This window comes from Macrobrachium nipponense, chromosome 26 (assembly GCF_015104395.2).
Source record: "Macrobrachium nipponense isolate FS-2020 chromosome 26, ASM1510439v2, whole genome shotgun sequence".
Taxonomy (NCBI): Eukaryota; Metazoa; Arthropoda; class Malacostraca; order Decapoda; family Palaemonidae; genus Macrobrachium; species Macrobrachium nipponense.
Genome location: NC_087215.1, coordinates 16,862,858 through 16,887,957, shown reverse-complemented (window position 1 = coordinate 16,887,957; position 25,100 = coordinate 16,862,858). Strand labels below are relative to the sequence as shown.

The 25,100-nt window shown below is 37.1% G+C and overlaps 1 long non-coding RNA gene across 2 annotated transcripts in view; it reads right to left on the bottom strand.

Annotated features, from left to right (window-relative positions):
* Nucleotides 1–677: 677 nt before the first annotated feature.
* LOC135199991 (uncharacterized) overlaps nucleotides 678–25,100 on the bottom strand; it is a 37,068-nt gene continuing 12,645 nt past the window's right edge. The window contains exon 3 of one of the 2 annotated variants that reach the window (XR_010311166.1): nucleotides 678–713. This is a non-coding gene — a long non-coding RNA (uncharacterized LOC135199991). Of the gene's footprint in view, nucleotides 714–3,678; nucleotides 3,698–25,100 lie in introns of those variants that run through there. The other variant, XR_010311165.1, reaches the window with a different exon arrangement.

Here is a 25,100-nt window from a genome sequence, read left to right as displayed (position 1 = left end):
GAAAACATTAATAAAAAATTCTCACTCGAATGTTTGGGGTAAAATCATGAAGACAAAACTAATTCTCACTAGAATGTTTCGGGGATATTCTTGAAGATAATAAAATTAAATCTCACTCGAATTTTTATGGGACAATACAATTAATTTTCACTCAAATGTTTAGGTAAACTCACGAAGAAAAATTAATTCGCTCTCGAATGTTTGGGGGTAAAATCATGAGGATAAATTTAATTCTCACTCAAATGTTTGTTGTAAAATCATGAATAAAAAAAATTCTCACTCAAATGTTTGTTGTAAAATCATGAATAAAAAAATTCTCACTCGAATGTTTGGGGGTAAAATCATGAAGACAAATTAATTCTCACTCGAATGTCTGGGGATAAATCACGAAAAGAGAAAAATTCAATATCAAGAATAATTCGGAAATTAATGAAAGTGCAAATTAATTCATTTGGGGGAAAACAAACCAAAGAAAGGTTTTATTTAATCGCACGAGGAAAATCAAGAGTAAAATAATTCAAACCAAGAAATCGTCATAAAAATTAAAGGGGAAAATGCAATTCATTAAGGGAAACAGGAAACCAAAGGGAAAATTATTTCCATTAAGACAAGCAGTTTCTTTTAAGGAAACTCGATTTCCCTGAAGTCATAAGTCCAAATTCAAAATCAAAACTTACATAGAAAACATAATCCGCGGTAGGAAACCAAAACTCCTGAAAAATCAAATCATACGAGAAAAACTGTTAGCAAAATGATAACATGGACAAATTTTAAATCCACGATTAAAATGTGATTCCAAAAAGTTACATTTTTTAAATCCCCATTAAAATGTGATTCCAAACAGTTACATTTTTTAAATCCTCAATTAAAATGTGATTTCAAACAGTTACATTTTTAAAATCCTCAATTAAAATGTGATTTCAAACAGTTACACTTTTTAAAATCCTCAATTTAAAATGTTATTTCAAACAAGTACATTTTTAAATCCCCAATTAAAATGGTTTTCCAACAGTTAAAAATTATAAATCAACAGTTCAATCATTTAAATCCAAAATCCAAATGTGATTTCGAACATTTAAATTGTTAAAATCCACAATTAATATGCGATTCCAAACATTTAAATTATATCTCAAAATAAATGCAATATGAAATCCGATGAGGAAACATAAACCTTCCAAACAATTAAATTATATCTCAAAATAAATACAATATGAAATCCGATGAGGAAACATAAACCTTCCAAACAGTTAAATTACATCTCAAAATAAATGCAATATGAAACCCCATGAGGAAACATAAACCTTCCAAAACATTTAAATTACAAATCTCCAAAATAAATTGCAATAAATGAAAAACCCTAGGAAACATAAACCTATCTGGGAAAGGCGAAATTCCACAGGGTAAATGACATCCCTCTGAAAAACGGAAATCGATCAGGAGGAAAACGAAGTCGAAGTCCAAGAAAGAAAATATACGTTGTGACGAAAATTGCGTTCAAACACGAAGGCTAAAATTCCACGAGAAATCTTACGCCTTCGGAAGACATACAATTTCTTGGCGAAAACTAAATACCATTTCAAAGTAAGCGACGGAAATTATTCAAATGACAGAAACATCACTACACGAGAAAATGACACCAAATCATGACAGTTACTTTCCAGAAAAAAAAAATAACCCCCAGGGGGGCGGGGTATCTTAAACCCAACCATAAACATTTCCCATACAAATATAGGGTCGCTTAAGAAAACTTACTTTCAATAACAATCCCACAACGGCAAACCAAGTCTAAGAGAAAATAAACAAAATAAAAATCACAACGAACGAAATATCCCTTCACTAACACAAAATCCATTAAAGAAACCGACTCACACTGAAGCACACAAAGAAAACTTGAACCAAGGTTAACACTGGAAGTGAGGCTTCCAGATACTACAAGACTTTCCTGTCTTAACTTAGAGAGAGAGAGAGAGAGAGAGAGAGAGAAGGAAATTCTTAAAATGTAATCATTTTTGTATTGTATGCTACTTTACCTACAACGATAAATACATTTTTCTTCAGCCGACAAATTACATGATTCTCCAGTTAACAAAATGTAACTGTACAAGCTATTTATACTTTTTCTCCGCTTGCCACAAGTTTCTCAACTCATAATACAGATTCCTTTATTGTTCCACCAAATTAAACCTCTATCTAATGCAATGAATGTTTCAATTACCTCAAAGAAAACGTATACTTATGCCTTCTACAGGACTTAGCGGAAGAAAGCCACAAAGCCAGACAGAAAAACCCCAAAAAGAGCATTTTACCTACAAATCTCCTTCACCTGACATATTTATACTCAATAAATGTCTTATGCACAGGCCAAAGGAAAAGGAACCACCAAATACCATGAGCTAACCTGAGTCCAAAAACTAACAATACAGAAATGTGGGGATTAACCTCGCCTTTCAAAGACTTCAGCTTAAGCCATTCTGGGAAACCGAAACATGGCAATTTTGCTAATCTGATAACACGAAAACTTAAGTCAGACGGCAAATGCTTCAAAGCAAACACGGGTATAATAAAAACTCTTTGCTCATACACAGTTTTTGTTTTGGCAGGAGCCTAAGTAAATCGAACAGTTTTGTCCATCTGGGGCAACTTTAAAAATAAGAAATTCGTGAACTAATTTACTATACCTTGGAGCTTCTTACAAAGCAAATACTTGGACATGCACATCTTGCAACCTAACATTTAAAAATGAATAATATATAAACCAAGATTCATTCTACTGTCATTATAAGTATGGAAAATATAAACCAAGCATTCTACTGTCATTATAAGTATAACAACCAAGCGGTAGTAAAACAGCCAGATGAAGAACATGTCACGAGTAACTGAACCAGTTTAAAAATGAAACCAATTTAACAAACTGTATGCGTGCGAAAGAGCGAATTGCAAACTCTGTGTGAGAGAGAGAGAGAGAGAGAGAGAGAGAGAGAGAGACCCCCATCAGCCCATCCTTACGTAACATCAAAAAACTTGAAATCTCTAAAAGCCCCGGTCCATACCTTATCTGAGCGAAACAACGCTCTACACAACTTTTCCCCTCCTTTACTCCACTGGGCCCTTCTTGAAAAGCGTTCCCCTTACATCCTCCCCTCCCCCATCCCCCTCCCGCAATTCCCTTATCACCCCATCCCACCCTACCCACTACTTTTCGACCATTGAACCCTACATTTATTGATCGGGGAAGCGGGATGGCATGAAAACGCATACAATCCGATAGCCAGCGATACACAGGGGAGGACAGACAGAGAGAGAGAGAGAGAGAGAGAGAGAGAGAGAGAGAGAGAGACTCATCCAGCTAAGTTTGCAAAGATTACGGAGCCAGAAAGTGACTGGACCCTAAACCCCCTACCTCCCCAATTTCGCTCGCAACTAAATTGTAGGGGGTCTAAACAGCTTGATTGATGTATGGGTTTCAAACAATCCCGCCCTCTCCCCCCCCCCCTTATTTTCCCTTCTAAAAAGTTCGACTTCTGAGATTAACTAATAGCTTAACATGAAGAGGAAGGCCTAGGGTTTCTAAGAGCAGCCGTGAGGATAATTTTTTTTTTTATTCACTCACCACTTACCCTCTTTTAAATGGCAGGCGTATGGCTCGAATTTCGGATTAGGGCGTTGGCGCCTGTGCATCCTACTTTCATCCTTTGGACTGAGAGAAATAAGGGCGATAAGGCACATTTCACTTGTAACAAATTAATGATAGTAATTAATATCGTACAACCCCAGTTACCCATGCCCCCTCAATAGTTAGGTCATAATGAGCATAACAACAAGGATCCCCTTCTTATACGACAGTTACTTTCGAAAAAAAAAAAGAAAAAAAAATTATGATCGTTATTATTATTATTCATAATCGTTAGAACTCTAGAGATCGACTGTACATATACCACACATACATATATATGTATGTATGTATGTATGTGTGTATATATATATATATATATATATATATATATATATATATATACACACACCACACACACATATATAATATATATATATATATATATATATATAAAATACGCCCTTTACAATTTCCAATAAGCTTTCAAACAACTGCCACATACGACAAAATATTTTACATTCATTTCGATGTCTCAAATACGGGTGAACCTTAAATATTTCCGGTCTCCAAACCACCACACTTCGACCCAACGTAAGCTAGACAGGACAGAGCCAACTGCCCAGATGAACATTTAGATATTTCATGAAAGACCCTTTTGGGGGGGAGGGTAAAATATTAAGTTTCCCCATTAATTGCATATGATTACATTTAACTTAACACTTAACACTAATCTTCAACCCAACAGACCACTGTCTTCAACATCCTACAGATAATAGACCAGGGACACTATCGCCGCCCCCAGCCACTGACGCGCAATCCGCTGAAACTTTTTATAATTCTCCCATCACGAGTATCAAGGCAGAAAAATCAAAGTCAATCGCCCGAAATGAAAAAGAATCCTCCGGGAGAAGACGACGGCGACAAATCCATTGGCAGTTTTTTGTGATCGCTCAAAAAAAAAAAAAAAAAAAATTCCCTCTCTTTTTAATATCATTCAGGAAAAATTTATAGCCTTCCGGTATCGACAGAAATGGGCAGTTTCTTTCGCTGCCTACGTTCTATAATATTCCGACAGAGAAACGGAGCTTCTTATTCGTTCCTTCCTTTTCATAACTTGATAGACGTAATAGCAGTTCCTGGAGGTATCTATGTTCGCTCCATAATTGGACGTATTCTTTTTTCATGCACCTTCGTATTCTCATCTCTTGTCCATCTATGCTACATTCGCATTTTTGTTATATTTTGGGCCATTCACATCTACACTTTATTTCGTAAATAAACTACACACTTTACTGCCAGTTTACACTAATCCTTCAGGTCTCAATGATCTTAAAATTCTACACAATATCACGAATCTTGAATACGAGTATGCTTAAATGTTTTCTGTGTATAAGCGAGTAGTATTTTTTTTTTTTTTTTTTGCTACAGACCTATAAAAATAACAATAATTAATACATACTGGTATACAATGATGGTCAAGGTCAAAAGAGACTTCTGAAATAACGATTGCATACACTTATAACAATTATATATATCATAACATTACCTCTCGGTACAACCCACGCCTCCGCCCTGACCACATAACACAGAAAACTCGCTCAAATAATTACACACTAAATTAAAGTATTTCAAGATTCAGGAACTTCTGAGTGATCAAGAAATTCGAGATCCTTCTTCTGGCTTCACTTTCGTCTGTATTTACGAACGTCGACGAAACACCTCGAGGACGGACGAACGGGTTCTGAAGTTAAAGCTGGACATTAAGGGAAATACAGAATAGTTACAGTTTCTAGGGCGAAAAGCTACCCAATCTTCACCTGTAACCAGCGCGGGATGGGTACCTGGAAGAAGGGCGGGAAGGGGGGTGTCACCAAAAGAATATTTTCAATTACAAAAAATCTGGTGATTATTTTCCAAGTAATCCTCCAGTCAGGCAGATACAAACCATACTAAGGTCAAGCTCTTTAGTCCTAATAATAATAATAATAATAATAATAATAATAATAATAATAATAATAATAATAATAATAATACAGGGACTGGCTAAGATTCATCGACCGACAGCTGGGATCTCTGCATAATCCGAGAGGGGAACTCAATAGCCAATCAAATATGGATTTATAACGGCTTGTCCTTATATATACCTACCGAAGGAGAGAGAGAGAGAGAGAGAGAGAGAGAGAGAGAGAGAGAGAGAGAGAGAGAGAGAGAGAATCTGCTCAGTTAAGGCAGAGTGAAAAAGCCACAGTGCAAAATACCACATCACGTAACAGTTACAAAGAGCCATAAATAAAATTAGTCTTGTCTCTCACACGGTACTGATAATTCAACTATGAATGTCTAAGAGAGAGAGAGAGAGAGAGAGAGAGGAGAGAGAGAGAGAGAGAGAGAGAGAGAGAGAGAGAGAGAGAGAGAGAGAGGCTTCTACAGCAGCCAACAGAAACACGTAAAGGGCCTCTCTGCTTTCAAAAACCTCCACTCCTCCTGCCTCCCAGCTAATCTATACCAATACAGGTGCCCAAAGGATCTCACCTGACACTGGGCAGTGCGAAGGGCATATCCAAGCCATCGAAATCTCTCCTATATCCTTTTCTCAACAGTATTTTCCCATTTGGAATTATTTCTAAAACTATCCCTGCCATCTGACTTTTCGTAATATTTTTAAAGCTTTATCTTCAAATCTGCAAAATCTGACATAGTTTCACTTTTACACAGTGATAGAGCAATGCAAATGGCGTGATAAACAGTAAATGCATCTCGTAAAAACGTTTTTGGTGTTAGATATCTTTTGAAACTCTCTAAATAACATGAGACACCAATCTAAAATGGTTAAACTCTAGTCAACATCCAAAGGCACAAAATTTACGAGATCCAATTAAGTAGTTTGTTTATTTGTTTGCAAGGTGTTTTTACGTTGCATGTATCAACCAGTGGTTATTCAGCAACGGGACCCACGGCTTTACGTGACTTCCGAACCACGTCGAGAGTTAACTTCTATCACCAGATCCATTCATGTAGTGCACCTTGAACAAAATTCCTGCCGAGATAATAATTAAAACCTCCGACTAAATTAGAACCCCCCTTCAGCGGGGGGGACTAGCACCGCCGTATCGAATTTCGATGAATAATACGCAACCAGATTATACATGTCAATACACAATTTGGCAATAATGATGCGACAAACATAGCTCTCAGTCAAGCAATCAATCAAAATTTCAATCATGTCACCCATGGATTAGGGGCTGGGAGTGGCGTCCTCTCATTTCATGAAGAGCCGACGACGTGGTTTGAGATAATATCATATGACTAAAATCTACTGGACTAGACGAATGCCGAATTGGTGGAAAAAAACTGAGCAAATATTTGGTTGGGATAAGTGAAGTCTGAAGGAAAATGTAAATACAAATAAATAAATAAATAAATAAAATAAATAAATAAACACACATGGGAATGAATAATTTTTTTTTTTTCTTACATCAACAAAATGTTACCAATACAAAGGAAAAAATACTTAAAAAATATGTGTACTATATATATATATATATATATATATATATATTATATATATATATATATATATATATATATATGTATATATGAGAGAGAAGGAGAGAGGAGAGAGAGATAGAGAGAGAGAGAGAGAGAGAGAGGCGAGGGAGAGAGGAGATGAGAGAGAGAATAATACAACACGGAATATACGAAACCTTTGAAATACTAAAGGAATATAGCATAGAAGATATTAAAAAAAAAAAAAGGGTCAAACATAAGTCAAATGTGAGAAAAATAAGTAGCTATATACACACACATACGCACACACATACACTGTATATATACCATAAACGACAAAATCAAACGTGGCTCAAGAGCCAATCCATCACGTCCATTTTTTTCCCCTTTATAAGACGGCCAAGCCTGCCAGAGGATACCCGATCAATTTCCACCCAGAGCCACAGAGGTCGTCCTGAATTATGAATGGCACTTAAAGGTTCCCTTCCAGTTTAAGTCTCTCTCTCTCTCTCTCTCTCTCTCTCTCTCTCTCTCTCTCTCTCTCTCTCTCTCTCTCTCGTCTGTGTGTGTGTGTGTGTGTGTGAGTGGTAAACAGTATCTTACAAACCAATTCAACTACAAATTAAGGTATTTAGAGGAAATTGGAACACTCACTCACTCACTCTCTCTCTCTCTCTCTCTCTCTCTCTCTCTCTCTCTCTCTCTCTCTCTCTCTCTCAACAGTATGATGTTATAAGCCCATTTAACTAAAAATTAAGATGTTTAGAGGAAATTGAGACTCTCTCTCTCTCTCTCTCTCTCTCTCTCTCTCTCTCTCCGTCTCTCTCTCTCGGTCTCTCACTTCGCTCACTCTCAATCTCTCTCATCTCCTCTCCTCTCTGGTCTCTCTGTGGTAGCCACTGCTAAGTAAAACTTAAATCCTTCTTCCCCAACCCCTATTTTATGAACTTTCCTCCACTTACCTTATTCAATGAACCCTTAACAAAAACCTAAAAAACTAACCTGAGACAAAGTATTTTAATATCAAGACAGATATTAAAATACTTTGTCTCACGAACTATGTCGGATGAACATGAGTGAATATGACAGCTCTGATATCCCTTCGATACGAACGCCTTACAAATTAAGCATTTCCCCTTATGATTCTGACAAGTTCATTCTAAATTTCTCCATCTGAGATGATCACTCCCATTCAAAGAACAGTGACAGGTTTAGAACATGTACGGTCCCAAAAACGTAGCATCATAATAATAATAATAATAATAATAATAATAATAATAATAATACACGCGGTGTTGAACCCTCTCTCACCGGAAGTGCATATAGGGTACATAGACAAACAGTCCGAACATAGATTTTAGGCTGTGGGACAAGCCCTCGGACCCATGAGGTCATTCAGCGCTGAAAAGGAAATTGAGAGTAGAAAGGGTTGAAAGGTGTCACACGAGGACAACCTCGCAGTTGCACGACGAGACAATTGTCAGGAGAGGGTGGAAAGTAAGATGGAAGTAAGAATATGAATGGAGGTACAGTAAAAGGAATGAAAGGAATAACAGCTGGGGGGGCCGAAGGGACGCTGCAAAGAACATTAAGTAATGCTTACTGTACTGACAGCAGTACACAGAAAAAGGTTTTTGGCCTGAATATATTGAGACCTTTCTGTCAGGTCGATACGACCGGGCCTTACTATGGCGAACCTATCAAATGACAGCCTTTCTCGACCGACGAATAAATATACTAGTATATATAATATTAATAAAACCCAATGCACAGAGCCAGGTAACTGCCAAAGGGCTATCACGTCCCACAGCCTCTCCATGAAATCCCACAAGCCAGCCATGCTCGATTCAGTAGATTTGTTTCCAGGCTCCAGGATTCTCTGCCAGCAATTATTTATATATATATAGATGATCTATAACATTTCACATACAAGTCTGGTTTTCCATTTTAATTGCGGGTCAGAACTCTTCTGTTTTTTCCTCTCAATTTTTCCGGTTTAATTCTGATGAAGGTAGACAACCGGAATAAAAACTAAACAGCAACTAGCCAAATAAATAATCAAACCCTACGTAAGACCTTTTCAAATAAAAAACCACGCGCAGGGTGCTCTTTCTGACCACCCGCCATACAAATTTAAAAATGGCAATTCATGCGTAGACACAACTACCGTTTTATTTTTTTTAATCTACCAGGTGGCGTTACCCAGTCAGCGAAATTGAAATATAGACCCAGGCCGCGGGAAGGGCACAAGATGCACGACTGTTGCATAAAATCAGAGTTCCGGTGAGTTTAAATACCGAACATTAAACTTTTTCACTTAACGCACGAAATTTCATATTTTCCTTTCCAGTTACTTCATACTGCAATATTTTCTGCATTCGTACGAAACCATATAACCGTGTCAATCAAACCAACTGAAAACACAGACCTTTTAAAATTTTAACATTTTTATACATGTAACAATCTCTCTCTCTCTCTCTCTCTCTCTCTCTCTCTCTCTCTCTCTCTCTCTCTCTCTCTCGTGCGCGAGCATGCACGACGTACGTATACAAAACTCAAGACCTAAATTCACTGCAATAGGTAACCAATAAAACGACTATTCTGCAGAGAGAGAGAGAGAGAGAGAGAGAGAGAGAGAGAGAGAGAGAGAGAGAATACATAATATATAAAGATAGCCATCTAACACATGTTACAAACACCTGCCGTCTCTCACGCCAACTACAAGAGGCCTATAGTACAGGCGGCTACGGCCCACTCGAAGGTCCTGTCGAAATTCTGAACGTTGGGGATTGGGTAGTTCGAGGCTATACGGTTCGATCTGCCTTTAACTAAAAACAATATCAATAAAAAAAAAATAATTCGATGACAAGCGATATATGTATATGTATATGTATGTATGTGTATATATATGTATGTATGTATGTATACTATAATTACATATATTATACATATATTTACAATTATTATGTGCCTGTGTCCGACTCGTTTCGTTTCTTGAATGACAGATATTCATCCGATTATACCTTTACAAATAAGATTAGAAATGATCTCTATCAATCATAACTAAAGCCAAATAGTTCCCCTCAATTTAACACGGCACTCTTCTCGATATGCACCCAGAGAGAGAGAGAGAGAGAGAGAGAGAGAGAGAGAGAGAGAGAGAGAGAGAGAGAGAGAGAGAGAGATGAGACTACATCATGCATAAAACCAGAAAAAAAAATCGACACGAATCAAAGAATACTGACAAACACAGACAGCTTTCAGAGACGACCAGAAACTCCTATAATTCGACCCAATACTAATGAGACTTAATTTGCACACTTGCATGGACCTTACTTAGCACACTCCACTTGAGAACTGGTAATCCTTTACTGGATTTAAACCCTATAATCAATGAAGGTCCGAAAGACATCCAAAGCAAGTCTTCCGCGTTACTGTTACAGAGACGTGGGGTTCGAAAAGAAAAAAAAAAATATTAGGATGGGGGGAGGGAGGGTTACGACAAAAAAATAAAATTATCTGCAAAAAAGGCAAAATTAAAGGTTATTAACCCCTGGTCATATATTTCACCAGAGAGAGAGAGAGAGAGAGAATATTACACATCAGACTCATTTGCCAGGCTACATAATTATGGACCTACATAGTTCAATATCCAACTTCTTGACAAATATAAAATACCCTACATGATCCCGTTTTCTATCTTCCTTCGTCTGTAAAATCAATTATTAAGATTTCTGCTCTGTAGTTTCCTTTCACTGATCTTACAACTTTTCGTTTTTCTTAAGCTATTTTAAATTTCTCATCAAATCATTACGCGTGTAACGAAAAAAAAAATAAAATTTTTAGGAAACTACTGCCGATAGTCCCTCATTTACCTGAAACAGATTCAAACCTATCGCCATTAGTCCCTAATTAACCTGAGACTGATTCAAACTTATTGCCATTAGTCCATAATTAATCTGAGACTGATTCAACCAGCAAACAATTTACATTGAAACAACCACTGAAACAACTTTCAGTTCTCTCTGAATGATTCAAACCTAGCTTCAATCAGTATAAGAAGGAAATAATAATCCCAATCGCGTGTCTACAAGGGGCAATGTCCTCATTTCCTTCCCCTCAGTGAAACGATCTTCATTTCTTACCCCTTTTTCCGTCCTCCGCCCCTCTCCCTTTCCCTCACAACCCCCAACCCACCCACCAACCCCCTCTCTCACAACCTCCGCCGCCTCTTATGTAGATCGATAAGTAACCGAAAACCATTAACAACATAGTGTAACGCTACATCCACTCCCTACAGTAGTTATGTTATATTAGGACAAACTCACTTCTCTCTCTCTCTCTCTCTCTCTCTCTCTCTCTCTCTCTCTCTCTCTCTCTCTCTCTCTCCTTAATGGAAACGTCTGAAAAAATCAGCCGGGCCCGCAAATATAAAAAGATTTTGATGAAATAATTAACTAATATGAGTCAAGAATTTTTATATATATATAAATAAATATATATATATATAATATATATTTATATATATATTATCCATATATGATATATATATATATATATATATATTATATGTCTCCGTGTTCTACTATATATATGCAATGTATGCCTATAAATCCAATTTTTCCGACTTACGTTTTAAAGGTAAAGAAATCGACCTTTAACTGATCATAAAATCTCAAACACAACTGTGTTCTGGATAGTCCGAATCAATTGCAAAATAGCTTAAATATTGCCGATATTTTAGACGAAAAAAAAATGGGAACACCACTCTCATAATTCTGTCACATTAAATCTTCAATAAACATTACATTCGCGTTCAAAATCACCCAAGCAGTGTGTAAGACGCTCAAAATCAACCCCCCCCCCCCCCACCCCTCCCCAACACCCTCAGCAGTGACAAGACGCGTTTTATCACGTCGAAATTCCCTGGACACTTCGTTCCTCAAAAGTGACTCCCACGGACCTTTTCCTACGGGGGCATTTGATAAGAACGTCGTGGATCAAACAAAAGCTCCTCTGGGGAATCAGGGATATAATGAAGGCTCTCCGACACAACTGGCATCAATGATGGTACGATGATACAATGAATGCTGCTGAGAAACGTTCGCTTTATATTTTCGTGCAATTCATGATTATAACACCAACAAACATATATACACAGATAAACGCATACATACATAATTAACACACACACGCATATACCCAAATACACAATATATAATTAATTTCTATATGAATATTCTCAGGGATTTTCCTCTAAAACGTTGAATGGTAAATGATATAAGATGAGATGAATTACCGATATATTTTCTCCTTAATATTGTCAACAAGTTTACGTACGTACAATATTATATATATAGTTATATACTTAATATACATATACATATATATATATATATATATATATATAGATATATATATATATATAAATTATAAATTACTCTTAATGAATGAGATTAAGTGCGCTCACCCGTCTCATGGATGTTAAGGTACTGGCTTTTAGATGATTAAAATAAAACATAAAAGGATAAAAGTTGGTTATGAACACCTATTATCCTTTTTTTTCTAATCCTAGACCCCATTCACGTAGGATTAAACACTTACTGTAGCCACTTTCTACACTTTCTAGTCAGATCAAACAATTACTTTATCCATTCCTACCAAATAAAACCGAGAGGGAAGAGAGAAAAAGTTGGAGAGAGGCTCAAGGCCTAAAAATTTGGAACAACTTTACTATCATCACTTTGATGGATTACCGGAAGTCTTTGATGTACTGAAGGAAGCTTGAGGCAGGCCTACAGAGAGAGAGAGAGAGAGAGAGAGAGAGAGAGAGAGAGAGAGAGAGAGAGAGAGAGAGAGAGTTTTTTGGACTGAGCCAGCCTTGTGCTGGCATGGGCTCTTGCTCATAGGGCAATGCCTTCTTGAACTGACTGTCAGTTCAAGAAGGCATTGTCTAGGGTAGCCCCCCAGAGAGAGAGAGAGAGACGAGAGGGCAGAGAGAGAGAGAGAGAGAGAGAGAGAGAGAGAGAGAGAGTCACTCACTGGCCCCTGCAAGCCTGTTCCATATGAACAGAATTCATCTCAAGAAGAATAATAATAATAATAATAATAATAAGTTCATCTCAAGAAGAAAAAAATAAAATAATAATAATAATAATAAGAAGAAGAAGAAATCAAGGAAATAATTCTCTCTCTCTCTCTCTCTCTCTCTCTCTCTCTCTCTCTCTCTCTCTCTCACGGAAAGAAACCGAGAGAAAAAGAGAGCAAGGCCACGATGTTCCACACACACACCACCCGAAAGAGAGTAGTACAAGTGAAGGGGGAAAGATAATGATGGACAGGCGAGGGAGAATGTGGTGGGGGGGGGGGGGGAAGAAATTGTGAAAAATTGGGGTAAAAAGGGGAAGTGATACATATAATGGAAGGTTATCGGGGTGAATTTTCGAAGAAGTCCACCACATAACATTCAAACACAATGCAATGTGGGTCGAGGGCAGAAAGATATGAGCGAGAAGCATCGTATCTTGTCTTGAAAATAATAATGGCAGGAGGTACAAATTCTCCGCTGTAAAACATCAACAACAAATACAGAGATATTAAAAATATTCTTCCAAATGCACTGGATGACCGAATGTATATTTAGAAGTGCTGCTTTCAAAACTTTGTTTCTAATTTTTCCGAAGCGGAGTTTTAAACAAATCTAATGAAGTTAAAATAACCTTAAATTTAAATTTGACTATATACTTTTTTTTTAGTAAGCGCCCATTGCCAAAGTTTGAAACTCGTCGGCGTATACAACTTTCTTATACGTATGTCAATATATCTGCACATGCTATGCAGACACGCATGACTTTGACACTAATGATATTTGCTCAAGTTAGTCTCCAGAATTCACAGGAAACACAGAAGGCCAGAATAGAGCCAGTTTCAAATGCGAATAAGTGGCAAACATTTTACAAATACGAGAGAGAGGAACAGAAGAATTCTCTCTCTCGCTCATCTTCTCATCTCTCTCCTCTCTATCTCTCTCATCTCTATCTATCTATCTCTCTCTCTCCTCCCAACACGAACCTCAAGTGTTATCTGCAAGTGTACACAAGCACAGACATCAATACACTTCGAATGTGTTGGAAGTAGACTGTCAAACAAAATTGCATAAGCCACTTACGGAACGCTATCAGTTCAAGTAGCCGTAGCAGCTGCGACGGAGCTTTTTAACAATTCATCGGAGAACGGAGCATCTGGTCATTACAGATAGCGCGAATTATCGAAAGGCAAACACGGCAGCTGTTCGACCAGGTGAGTCCAACCCACTCGGCCATTTTAAGGTTGAAAGAGAGACAGGCACACACTTTTGATGATAAGACCCACAACGCTATTCTTTTTCATTTTTTTTTTATCGCAAGTTATCTCGTTTGGAATCGTTCGTAAAGGCGATCTTCCTATATCAGAAAAAATATAAACAAAATACGTTATCATAATTCATGGCATGTTTACAAACTCGTGTCGTTGCCAAGTCCTCATGAAAAAACTATGAGGGCTGGGCATTTAAGATGCACTTGTATTTTTTTTTATAAATCATAAAATAAATCTTAGCATTCTGAGACAATCGAAAATAGGGAGTACGATGCGGAAAGAAAACCAATATAAATCACCAGTAGAGTATAAGGTTTTTTAAAGTTATTTCTCATGCAATAAATTAAACAATTCACTTATTAATTCAGAACTTATTAAATTAGGCTTCAAGTTCTATTTCCTTTTGAAGCAAAAACCGAAGGGACGCGCAACAAATTTAGCGCAATTCTTTAGCAAAACAAAAAATAAATCTATATAAAAAGAAGCGACAATCTAACCAGGAAAAGAACCTTATATACGGATCCCCATCGCCGAAAAAGGTATATATGGGTAACACGTATCAACCCACGTTCAACCAGAAAAACAAAAAATAATAAATTTTCAGTTCCTCATCCCGAATATGGATTCGCTACTTCAATTCCGTTCTCCCTCGGGCAACCCAATGCCCTGACAAGGAGGAACAAGACAAGAAGGGAAGAACAACAAGACAGGAAAGGGGTACCTCTCACCACCATTTGAAGCAGAGAGAGAATACTGGTCACGATACTTTCTGAATAAGGGGGGGGGGGGGGGGGAACGGACGTATGGCGGGAATGGGAAATAGCTTAATGATATTTGTATGTATTTATGTGTATATATCAGTAGAAGGCTCCACAGTGATATTCTTGTATATCAAGACGAATCATATTTGTAGAAATATTTACAATGCTTAGAGCTTTCGTCCATTCTTCTGTGGACTAGATCAGTTTGTGATCAAGTCCAGAGTCCACAGGAGGATGGACGAAACCCCTAAGCATTATAAATATTTCTACAAATATGATTCGTCTTGATATACAAGAATATTACTGTGGAGCCTTCTACTGTTTACTTAGAAAGCACGATACGTATCTATCTATATATATATACACAATGTATGTATAGTGTAATTTACGTATGGATAAAACCCTAGTCCATCATAAATTAAGAAGCATATCTCACTTGGGCGTGGCCAAGCTGGCACCCACCAAAACGCAAAAATACAACAACAAAAAAAATGAACACGCAGCTTTCCTCTCGCCCCCTTCCCCTTATCTAATCAGCTTCGTTTCCCCCCCTTATTAATTTGTCATTATTCTCCTCACTCCTTTCACACCATACCGCGCCATGTCTTGCATTAATTACTGATGTAGTTGCCAAGAGTGGTATTCCCTACACGACACACGCTCTACACACCAACAATCAATAAATTTGAACATATTTCGATATTATATATATATATATATATATATATATATATATATATAATATATATATATATATATAGCAAATGGAATAACTGGAGGTCTGCATCAGGGTAGTCCCCTGTGACAAGAAGGGTCCCCTGAAATTGAAGGGAAAGTTTCATGGGACGGTGGTCAGACCACCTATGTTATATGAAACAGAAACAGCAAGTATGAGGAAAACAGAGGAGAAGAAGATGGATGTAGCAGAAATGAGAATGTTGAGATGGATGTCGGGAGCAACAAGGAAAGATAGGATTAGAAATGAGTATACAAGAGGATCTACAACATCCAGAGCAACACGGAAAGATAGGATTAGAAATGAGTATATAAGAGGATCGACAAAGGTAGGTGAAATACCAAAGAAGATACAGGAGGGAAGGCTTCGATGGTATGGACACCTGTTACGAAGAGAGGAAAATCCTGTCGGAGGACATACGATGGAAATGGAAGTGCGGGGAAGAGGGAAGAAGGGAAGACCAAGAAAGAGATGCCGTGATTGTGTAGGGGAAGATATGTTATGGAAAGGTATTGACGAGAACGAGGCACAGGACAGAAATCGATGGCGAAGACTCATTCATAACGGCACCCCCCCAAATAAAAATGGGTTAAAACTAGGAAGAATAAGAAGGAGAAGAAGATAAAGCAAAAGGCCTAACGCTGGGACCTATAAGGTCATTCTGCGCTGAAACAGAAATTAAGAGTAGAGAGGTTTAAAAGGTGTAACAAGAGGAAAACCTCGCAGTCGCACTATGAAAACAATTGTCCCTTCGGGACGCTGCAAAAAAAAAAAAAAAAACTCCAGTAATGCTGCAGTGCACCGCATGAGGTGACCAACTGCCGGCCACTAACCAACCCCCCTCCTGGGTAGCAAGCATGTACCCCAAAAACAGTGTCCTAACCTCTTAACTACTTTTAATTAACCCTCCTCAAGATGGGGTCAACACTTTCGTCAGGCTCTCTATAACCCTCCCCTTCAATTTCTAGTTTCCCTAGGCCCTGGACTGGAAAAGACCACTATAGGCTGTTCGTCCTTTCTGCCTCTTGATGGAAAAAAACCTGGGCATATCTTCATGGAATGGGGTTTCTTCTGCCTCGACTGGTTGGCAGGTCGTAATGTCTACACAAGCCTTAGTGTTCTTCAATACGTAATCTCCACACTGTCCCTCTTAGTGTCTTCGATACATTACCCCAATTACAGACGGTCGACGGCAGGGGCTGGAGTTGTAATAATGAAGCCTTTTGTAACCAACTCAACAGATTCCCTTTCTTTCTTTGTCACAAAACGGGGGAAAAAAAACTGTCATGGGATCTCTATTTTGAAGTTCTGCCGTTTTTTTATTCCCTTATTTCCTAAAACCTTCTAAATTCTGAATTATCTGGGGCTATCTCAGACATTCACGTTTCAAAAGCGCATGCCAATGTCAGACTGACTTAAAGGCACTGTAAGGCCGCCTTTTAAAATGGCTTGTGGAGAGATGTTGCATCTCCTATACAAGTTAACTGGATGACCTGCAACTTCTACAAAAAAAGAGGTTATAACAGTTTCACTGTTAGAGTTGGTTGCTTTGTTTATATGGTGTTTTTACATTGCATGTAAACAACAGTTATTCAGCAACGGGACCAAGGCTTTACGTGACTTTCGAACCACGTCGAGAGTGAACTTCTACCACCAGAAATACACACCTCTCACCCCTCAATGGAATGCCCGAGAATCGGGCTCGTTGCCACTGAGGTGGCAGGCCAAGACCATACCGATCACGCCACTGAGGCGCTTTCAATATCTGAGACACAAACACAGAATAACAAGAAGTTTAGGCCAAAAGGCCACGAGTTGCTGGGATTACATGAGGCCATTCCATTATAAAGGAACAAAACTGACAGTAAGAGGTTGAAAAGGCGTAACCGGAGTAAAACCTCGCAGTAGCACTATTTAACATTGTTCGACGAGGGTAGAAAGTATGATGGATGAAAGAATATGAATGGAAGTACAGTAAAAGGAATGAAACTGGCTGCAGCTAGGGGCCGAAAGGACGGAACATAGAACCTCAAGTAATGCCAACAGTGAGCCACGTGAGGTGTACTGACGGAACTGTTCCCCTCCGGGGTTTCACAGTTAGCCTTCCTTTCCAACTTTCAAAAGACTATCGATGAATGTTTGAAGTCTTCCTTCGTAAGAATCGCTGTCGTAGCAGCGTGTGCGACTGCCGTGAAATGAATCAGATTAATCAGATGAGGGTAGGTGCTGGGAAGTATATGGAAGCGATGATGAAGGGAGGCGTCTTCTTCTTCTCTGACATATCAAGTAAGAACTGCTGACGTGACACGTCAACCAGGGACAAACAAAAAGGGATTTACTATGAGATTCAGGGCTCTGTAACACGGTTTTTTCGCAATAACTTTTTATCTATGCATTCATCAAATATAACGCTTATTCAGAATACATATTATATTCAACACATAAATTTTGAGTGTATTCTACACTACGTAGGTTGAATAAATTTGGTACTTATAATGTAAAAGTGAACCCTTTTGAAGACGGGCCAACTTACTCAGAAGAAAAGGTTTCGAACGCACTCGTTACGTAAACTTATGACAGCATTTCTTCCCTCTTTCTCGATGGATGATTGGCTATACGTAACGAAGGCTAAACCTTTGGCAACAATGACATACAAATTTAAATACAAACAAAGCAGTACACCTTTATGAACTCTGGAACCTCTCCACTGATAATTGTCATAATGAACAAACCAACAAAATATGTTAATGAATACAAATGCACTTCGATTATTAGTCTAACTCCCAAAATAAGTTTCCAAAGAAATTACAGTCTACTTTATAGGTCACAATCAGATTGACAAGATGTAGGGAATAGTTGGTAATTATCAAAAACATAGTAGACAAGCTTGATTTGATAACTGCTATATCCAATGTCAAGCAATTTTTATTTATTGGCTATCTACCTATTTACTGAAAAAAATAGCCGGTACCGTATATTGGCTTTAAACCTTCACCAATAATTATCGTCAGAATGGGACTTCATGAGGCTCCACCCACTTTCGCCTCGTTATAATTATCAGGATAACACTGAAGGCTACCTATGGGCATTGTTGAATTAGAAAATTCAAACTTCTGGCTATAAAAACTAATTTCTCGAGTAGTTGAAAGAAGTTCTAATGATCCTCAAGGATCCCAGCAGTTGGCCTAAACGTTTAATTCATGTATATTACTGCTATACTGTTGCGGCACTACTGCTACAGTAGTATTACTACGCTAGCACTGATACACCCACATCTATGTATCGTTCCGCCATTCATAAAGTCTTTGGGTTTTCAGAGCCGATGGAATTTCTGTCTGGTGGATGGGCGGGCAACATTTAGTCAAAAGGTGTTTGTTTACCTTGCTTACGTAATGAACTGTTTTCGACTCTTGGCTCGTAATCATTGGCCATGTGTCGGCTAGATCATTTTTACTCTATAAAAATTAAAAAAAAAAACTATCGGGTTTAGGTTATTGATAATGCTGACAAAATTTGTGTGTGGGTTGTAAAATATACAGATGTCAACTTTCAGCTACATCCGATGCTTTGACAAGAAGCAAAGTCCAAAAAAACCGTGTTACAGAGACCCTGAATCTCATAGTTGTTAACCTCTATAAGATTTGAAAGTAATAAAAGAAGTCCTATTCCTCTCTCTCTCTCTCTCTTTTCTCTCTCTTTGTGTGTGTGTGTGTGTGTGTGTGTGTGTGTGACAAGCAAAATATGTTCAGTAAACCTATACCACGATGTTCAGAAACTGCCTACCATAAAGAGAAGTAAATGATTGTACTCTCTCTAACTCTAATCTCTCTTCTCTCTCTCTCCTCCTCTCTCTCTCTCTCTCTCTCTATCTCTCTCTCGTGTTAACGGGTCCCCTTCCATCTGTCCGCAAACAGTATCGCTTTTAATTTTAATTAACGCCATCGTGTACTTTCCTCAACCCCAATTCCGCTTATCGGAAAACTTCACAATGTGCTGTTGCTATCGATGCGGGATAGAATAAAGCCCCTCTGCCAAATGAAGAGGAGGTGGGGGTATGAAGCACAAGCGGAAATAACGGGGGCAGATTTCAGAATTACTTGTTGACCAATAAGGGGACCTTGTTTTTCTGTGCCTGAACAGCAATAATCATGGAAAAATAACCGAATAGATGCTAGGCTGTTTAGCTGTTAAAAATAACAACCAAATACAGAAATAAAAAATATATTGTTTAGCTATAAAATGAACAAATTAATATATATATATATATATATATATATATATATATATATATATATATATATATATATATATATATATATATATATATATAATTGTTGGTGAGTCAAAATGAACTAGCGCCAAATTACAGAATTTACAAATCAAAAGTTTGACCTAAAACTTTCACGAAGGCTTCCAGCGACTTTTTTAATTTTTTTATTTTTATTTTTATTTATTTTATTTTTTTTACCTCAAGTAATCTCCGGTGTCGAATTCTGTTGCCAATAACGTATAATAACTCACAAAGAAGGACCTCGGATTCTGGGAAAATATGAAATGTAATAAATAAAAAAGTAAACATTTGACATACGATATCTCAACACAGTTATTAGTAGATTCAGTCATATAATACTGAGTCCAAACATAGAGATATGTAATCACCATATCAACTTTAAAATTAGGCTTCTAAATCATACCGCTGCTAATAAAAAATGCCTCACATATAACTATTATTTTCGATTCAAGCATATAACGGCCTAGCATCTAGTAAATCCTTAGACTAAAATCTATTACTAACAACTGACCAAAATAAATATAAAAATAAAGCTATTAAAACAAGCCCCTCTACGTGGTATATTATTAACGTTCACCGTTTTCTTTCGTTAGCGACGAAATTCACGTTAAAGAAAATGCACCTGATACATTTACAGCATGGACTACGGAAAACATTACTCTAGGACGCACTCAAATAAATAATTGCTGGGTATCCATTAAAAATGTTAACTGCTTAGTACTCTTTTATCTAAACGATTTTACGGGTAGTTTACAGTTTTGCGGGATTATTTCATTACAATCTCCAATACTGCAGGAAAAATGATCAGCATATACCTAGCCTAAAACCCATCTCAATGATTAAGTAGAGATGCTACTGTCCGTTTTTGGCCTATGTTCTCAGTGAGTACTATCCACTTAGGCTGAACATGTTAGACGGGGAAAAACCCCACCAACTGGAGAGCTCGACACGAACTCAGCCTTGCTTCCAATTCAAAATCATATTTGCAATGAATTTCTAATTTATGTATTGTATTTATATATTGCAGCCTCTAGAGGTCTGAAATTACATACTACTATCTTGCTCAAAATATATGACTCCCATGGACAGCACTCGATCAATTTTATCATTTAGAATACACATTAAACTCTTAATTAATCACAGATTACAGTAAACACTCAAATTCCAGGAATTTGATTAGTATCAATTGTTAAAGATAATTAGCATTTTTCCAAGAGATGCAACCTCTAAGTCTATTTTCTAGATATTCTTAATCGTTTGTATGGGTATACAGCACAGTATATATTTGACACAAGCTGGTTTGGTTGCTGAATCTGGGTAACAAGGATATTAATTACTGACAGGGAGATGACAAGTCAGGGGAGCTGACCACTCATCTGACTATTAAATACTGCCACTGTTCTAATGGAATCTTTAAAAAAAAGAGATGAACCTCTTCCATGTCTAACACTGTGTGACAATGGCTAATAACTGGAACGTTAGCAAATCAATAATTGAAAATTTAAACTTCATGGTCAAGTGTAAGATCAGGGGAGGGCTGATTCCATTGATCTATGAAACCAATCATCCTATGTGGCTGATATGGATTTATGCCAAGGATAAATGAAAAGTGCACTTCATCTGGCACCCAACCATTTGTTAAAGAGAAAACACATCACCATACTACTAAAGTCTTATGGCCAATGCAAAGGAGGAGAAGAGACCTGGCACGAACCTTGAAAGATGCAAGCTTGTCTAAAAGAGGGTGAAAAGCTACTTAAAAGTTTGAGGGTACAAAACAAAGTCCAAGGACCTACACATGTTATCTAGTAGAACAGTGGGAGGATACTAGTCAGTCACATTACTACACTCAGTACCTAAAACCAAAGTTGCCCCTGAACAGGGTTACATGTAACTCCGAAACATGTGCATTTACACTGGAATCCAGATCATTTCCTTTGCTAAAACTTGTTATTGAGTCCATGCATAGGAAATGGAGTCAAAAGTGGTAGGGTCAAGCTCACATTCTTGGTAGGGGCAATTCAACCCAACCCAACTGAAGTACTGGGAAGTTACATCATGCTGAAACTTCTAGCAGTTCTAGCCAGATTCCCAATTAAGGGCAGAACCTTCATTACAAAAAGGAGACTGAACCATGCCCAACCCTTCCAAAGTTGAACTAAGAGAGTGGTAGTTGAGTCATAAAGAAGCTTAATTACTAAAGGATATCTCCTACAGAATACATGGTCTGTAAAGTGAGATGTCTCCTCTTCTCTTAATGAGCAAGTCTGGAAGGTAGATGATCCTTTAGGCTACAATGGAGTCACGTACACTGGTCACCTGCTTCTCAAGAAGAATGCTCAACTTGAAAGACAAAGCAGTCACAGAGGAACCTCTGCTATGCAAGGCAGAGAAGAGATTTTTCCAGATCCCCATGGTAGAAAGAAATTGCAATTTTCCTTCAACCCAACAAAGAGTACTGTTATCCAAAAAGAATAGATGGCGGCCATACTACCAGACTCCTAAAACATGGTGATTTTCATTATTGCAATACCTTTGATGATTTTTACAATTACAATATTTGATATTATATGAGGTCACAGTGACTTCTTGACTTGGGGTACTAATCCCTTACCCAAGAACTAAAGTTTTAAAAATATGGCTTAACAAAATGGTAAAAAAACATTCTAACAAAAAATGAAAAAAACATTTTGGATATTAGCATATGATGAATGCTTTAAATTAGCTTTAAAAAATGTTGACGTCAGCAGGACCTGACAGTGTCAAAATTATTGAAGGTTAAGCATATTCTACATTATCCTGATAAATGGAGCCTTGAAACATTTGAATGAAGGTTGCTCACTGGTTAATGGAACACTTGTGGATTATATAATACATATATCTTCATATTTTAACCTTACACATATATACTGTATATTTTTATATTTGGAAAAAACTCACAAAATATGCACCCATTTTAATATGTGGAATAATTTACAAAAGTAGAGGCACCACTTTTTTTTTTTAAGAACACAAAAGTTGATTAAACAAAGATAATGAAAGTTGAGCATATACTAAATGGGATGAGCAATGTCTGGGGTAAATGCAGCTGAGTAAAGATTTCCAATCACCAGGGTTACATGGGTTGTTAATGCAATGTTACCAAATGTATGGCATCACATTGTGAACAATGGCTTTCATCCAGTTTTCACTATTTTTTACATAATTATTATCTATCAGTTACATTCGGCATCATTTCTGTAGTTACTCGAGTCTGGTTTCATTCTAAAGCAGTAAAATAAGTTAAGTCATATGAAGACTACATCTGGTACCTAAGCATTACATGAGCATAAAGATTGTTTATAGTTTTCATAGTCATTCATTAAAATCATCTCTTTCTGTCCTGGGTGTTTTATGAATAGTTTGTATATTATCAGATTTAGCTTGAAAACAATGTCATGTAAACAACGTAAACAAACAGACAGTGGCTTTATCTCCAAGTTTAGCAGATTATGTTACAGCCTTATCAGCAGCCACAATTTACCAAAATTATTTAAGTTCCTTGATTTGTCAAGCTATAGGTATGTAAACCACTAAATAGAGATAAAGTAGGTGTCGTTACCAAAGTGGCCTGACGGGTGCTGGTACAGTCCAAATAGGCTGCACTGTGCAAGATGATAAATAATCTACTCACTCATTTGATTATTTTAAAAAGATACACTATTATTACATAGTAAATAATTCACAAAATTTGTTACTGACGATACCCTGACTTCGACAGATATTCTTATGCATAAAATTTTAAAGATCTATAAAAAATAAAGGGACCATTCAACCCAAGTCTAAGTCATCACTGTATGACCAGAAATGTTCAAGAGGCAACCAGTGATTGCTGTTATGTCATAAAGTGACTCCCTACTAGGGAATGTTATAACGCCTTTGCCGTTTGGTCTTTTCACAGATTTCATATTGAAAAAAGTGGTCAGAGATGGAAAAGGAAGCTTAGACTGTAATTGACAAGACTTAGAGCAGGCAGCTAATGCCCTTATATCAACAGAACACCACAATTTACTAAGCTTGATTAACAGAACACATCTAATATATTTAATATCTAGATAATTTGTTTTACATCAAGCCAGCAGCCTTGTGCTGGCACAGGCTCTGGCTTTAGGGCATCCCATAACTAATATCTAGATGGATGGGACTCAAAATAATTCTACACAAAACACGAATAATGAGAACATTATGTAATTAGGGATGGAATAACATGAGGTGAAAATAGCATTAATGAGGCTGAATCTTTAAAATATTTAGGAACAATGATATCCTGTATAAGTCTGAATAAGATTTGAAGATCAAATTGACTGAAAAGTGAGGCAAAAGTACAAGTATACCTAAGTCTGGTTTACTGTAATCTATATACGTATTGTATAGCTAAACTGACATGAACAAAGTACAACAATGAAACTCAACTACGGTACATGTATATCTAACAGATTTTGTTAATCTGAGAACAACGCTTTAGGAAGAATATCTGGAATCTGATGAAGAGATCAGAAAGAATTATAACAATATCCAACTCTGAAGTTCCTTGTGTACATGACATTAAGATGATAGGTAGATGGAGAGGGCTCTTTGTAATTTCATTATATTTCTATACATGTGTGACATTTATAATTATCAGGGAACACTTTCACAATTTCTAGTACAGTACTATTTCATCTTATCTTCAAGACTGAAGTTTTGAAGGGATTATAAAAAAAACTGCTCCCCCTCAACTCTATTTCCAAAAATGTATCACTAAAAGAAGTTCAAAAACATTTCACGTTTAATAAAGAAATGTGACAAATAAACTTA